At 38.7% G+C, this 4,093-nt stretch overlaps 1 pseudogene across 1 annotated transcript; it reads right to left on the reverse strand.

The window, feature by feature from the left end:
• Positions 1-256: 256 nt before the first annotated feature.
• On the reverse strand, positions 257-4,048 carry LOC306660261 (phosphatidylinositol 4-kinase type 2-beta-like; annotated as a pseudogene). Its single transcript has 2 exons — positions 4,045-4,048; positions 257-1,003 (listed from the first exon to the last, which is right to left on the reverse strand). The product of its transcript is annotated as a phosphatidylinositol 4-kinase type 2-beta-like (transcript).
• Between the last annotated feature and the right edge of the window lie 45 nt (positions 4,049-4,093).

The raw sequence follows: 4,093 nt of genomic DNA on the forward strand, positions 1-4,093 counted from the left end.
TTGTGGAAGCCATACAGTGAAATGGATATGTTCTCCATAAATCAGGATATTTAAAAGGAAATGCTAGACCATTATTAATTGCAGCTATTTTAATAAGCAATTTTTTAAATCATTGATCCAGTTTGCGTCCTCATGGTCAGTTTCCTTTTCACATTTCTCCTTTTTTTAAAAAAAAAATATTTTTAATTGTAGATGGACACCAATATCTTTCTTTTTTTATGTGTAACTGAGAATTGAACCCAGTGCCTCACACATGCTAGGCAAGCACTCTACCACTGAACCACAACCCCAGCCCACATTCCTCCTTTTCATATATGACTAACCAGTTATCATTTTCCCTGTCTGTATTTCTGATGATTGTAATCCCAAACAACTAATTTTTAAAATTGTGACAAATTGTTTTCTAAAATTCTCAGGCAAAATGTCAGCTTCAAATTGCCTAAGCCAATATTCAACCTCCTGTAACCTTCAACATTTGTTAGGAGAGAGCCTACCTGATGAAACTTTCTACCTAATTTTGGCACTTTCTGTAAGGCATACTTTTTGCATTCTGATGTTGCATGGTCAGTGTAGTTAAACGACTCACTTGCAAACCAAACCACTTTGTTTTAGGTAGAATGTCAAGATAATGCTTTTCATTCACTAAGTAGGCCTCAGGCTCAGAAGGGTAGCCCTGGTTGGGAAGCAGGCAGCCTCTGCCAAAGCAGCAAGGGCAACAGACTTTGTGGACATCCTTGGTTCATTTTGGATTCAGTTGACCACAAGGCTCTTCTGATTTCCGTTTAAACACACCAATAATTTTCCTCCTAGGATCCTTTACAAAGTAACTTCTACTTGACCCTTGCGAAATTCTTTCTGGGAAAACTCCCAACTCTATTGCTAGTTCCACTGTCAATAACAGCAAATTCTGGATCATCCGAGAATGCATTGATCTCTGAAGTTCCAGAAGTCACTGAACCCGAGGGGTGGTTCCGACTCAGGTTTATGGGCGAGCCCCAGAGGCCTGGGAGAGGCAGCTGGACTGGTCCTTGAGCTGGAGCAATTCCGGGTAGTCGGTCTGGCGGCAGCGGCCACTCCCTGTCTCCTGCTACCTCCTGCAGCCTCAGAGCGCCCCCTGGCGCACCTCCCCACAGTTAGGGGCAGGCGATGGGCTCCAGCTCCTAGTCCTCCTCTTCCTCCTGGTTCCGCTCCAGGGACCCCCACAGGCCTCTACCATTGGCTCCTTCTGTGCCCTTGGTGCCAAAACCAGATCAGAGCGGTGGGGTGCTCTGGACTGGCTTGGGTGGGCATTGCGGGAACTGGAGCGGCTGGGTCACACCTGGGCCACCTCAGCAGCACAAGGCGGTTAACTTTTTAATTCTCAGACGATTTATTCAACTGCTGTGTTAACAGAATCAGTTCACGACTATAGGTTCTAGTAGCATTGCAGTAATGTTTTCTCCCGATCTTAGAAGTTTCCATATTTGAAAGGAGAGCCTTCTGATGTCCCACCCCCATTTCAATACTCTAGAGAGGAAGAAGATGAAATCAGTGTTATATTAAATAAGGATTGGATACAAGAATCTGTCTTGCTACTCCTTTGATATCTCCATTTTGTGTGTTCTCTTCAGTATTTACAAATGCTGGAGAACTTTACAGGTCTCTTACAGTGCAGTCTCCTAGAAGTCTGACAGTAGGGAGAAAACACTAAGCAAGGTGTTTCAGAAAGAAAAGAAAGGAAAGAAAAAGAAAGGAGGGAGGGAAGGAAGGAAGGAAGAGAGAGAGAGAGAGAGAGAAAGAAAAGAAAATCATCTAGGAAGTTCAGTTTTGGTAATTAAAGGGTATCAATGAAACTTGGATCCACAAGGCTTATCTTGACTCACTTTAAATGTCTATTAGTGCAGATGTGTGTTGTCTGTGAGAACACACATTGCAGGAAGTACAATCTTGGAATTGGCTGTGTGCTTACACCCTCCTCCGCCAGATGGTCTATTGCAAAACTAATGCCTTTGCTACATTTCTCAGGAATAGAGAGGGAGAAACTTGATGGCACAGAAAGGTGAGCATTTAAAGTTCTTGGTACACAGAAAGATCACAGCAACAGTATTTGGCAAATGATCAACTTTAATGGAATTTCAGTCTGCTAGGAATCATTGTTTCTGTGAATAAAGGATGAACAACTACCTCTTGTTCATGAAGCCTTTCCAGATTTCCTTTCATCTTCCATGTCTTTTTTCTTTCATGATATCATGCAGATTCTTCTTGTAGATCATGAATATAAATGAATAGAAACAACATTTGACTTTAATATACCACTTTAATATACCACTTACTTGCATAGATAAGCACTAAAAGTAATTTAAAACTAAGTTAAGATATGAATTAACTTCAGGAAGAAGTTAGAGTACCTAAGTTGGGAGAGAAAGTACAGATTGTTGCCAAATTTTTAAATAGGAAACTGAAAAATGTCTTAGAAATCTCTGGAGGCTTTTATTTTAAATGGTAGAGAAAAAGTATGTTATTTCTTCATCAGAAAGAATAATTAATACTTGGAACTCTGCATAATAATTTAGCTACATTTAGTTGATGTAATATTTTTTCTGATTGTTTTTTATAAATTATGAAGAGTAGATTTAGGAGTAGAATGAAGCATAAAATGTAAAAATATTTTATTTTCTTGGGAAGCTTAAGATTTAGTGTGGGTCTGTACATAAAAACATAACCTCTAGAAATACTTAGATAAATGCTAAGTTATAAGATTGATTGATTTGGGGGGATCACCAAGTCATCATAGAGGGTGAACATGGCAGAGTGGGTAAGAGCTTGGACTCTGTAAAGAGATTTCTGGGTTTAAATTCTAACATTCCCCTTACTAGCTTACCATCCTTGTGCAAGTTATAAATCTCTTTTTCCCTTCATGTCCTCATCTATAAGATATGATTTTGATAATAACAGAAACTACCTCAGAGGATTAGGAGAGTCAATGCATGCCAAGTGTGTCAAATGATGTCCAGAGTACAGTAATAAAAATTTGCAACTCTATTTGATCAGAGTAAATAGATATTTTCCTGGAGCAGAAAATGGGGAAGGACAGTAAAGAGGCATAACATATGCAAGGTTCAGGAATTAAAAACATGGGGTGTTTGAAGCACTGTAGAAATTCAAAGAAATTGGAGTGAGTGGTCCACATCTCTGGCCTGAGCTCAGAGATGGAATCATAATCTTTGAGCCTACCACCATGAATTCTTTCCATGGAGTAACCCCACACAGGGCACTTGCCAACTTTTGTTCTAAATGCTTCTATATGCCTTAACCATCTTTATTATTTTAAACTGTAACAGGTTTTTAAAATATTTGACCTACTTTAACTCTTAGTATACTTATTCAGTTTTAGTTCCTTTTATCATTTGTTTTACTTAAGATGATATTTATAAACTTTTAAATAAGGAGTGTACAAGGGATGAAAGAGGAGTTGGGGGGAAGCTTCAACCCAAGAGGTTAGATGAGCTTTGCTCCTAGTTCCAAAGGACACTTCCAGGCTTTGGTGGTTGCTTTGACCAAAACCATTGCCCCCTAGAAACAAGAATAGTCCCTATGCAGAAGCAAGTAAACTAACATTTTTCCTAAATAAAATAACTATCTAGTTTGTCAAAGGAAACTCAACCATGTCTTCAGAATAGTTGTGATTTCTTGTTTCTCAGGCCTGCCTATGGGAAATCCTGGTAGATAAAATCCGTAGTTGCCAGCACCATCCGCCTCCCATTTAGCTGATGGCAGTAACCCTGATCATGCTGGGAAGAAGTCTCTTCTTCTCTTTAATTTTAAAACAGGGGTTTCCCACCTCTCATAAGATAGATTCTTTTCTCTGGTTTTGGGGGAGATGAGAAATACACATATAGAACATTTTTCACAAAGCTAACTAGTTTCAGTTTAAAAGATACTTGACTCTGAAATTAACTTTCTATTTTTTTTTTTTTTTTTTTGTTGTTGTTCTCTTTCTTATAATGAATTGAAGGTGATAGAGACTATGGTAATAATAGTCCCCAAATAAAATGATAGTCTTACTCATGCTCCCTGTTCTTTCAAATTTTTACTTGTAAATTCCATATGTTTT

This window comes from Sciurus vulgaris, assembly GCF_902686455.1.
Source record: "Sciurus vulgaris genome assembly, chromosome: 4".
NCBI classification, from domain to species: domain Eukaryota; kingdom Metazoa; phylum Chordata; class Mammalia; order Rodentia; family Sciuridae; genus Sciurus; species Sciurus vulgaris.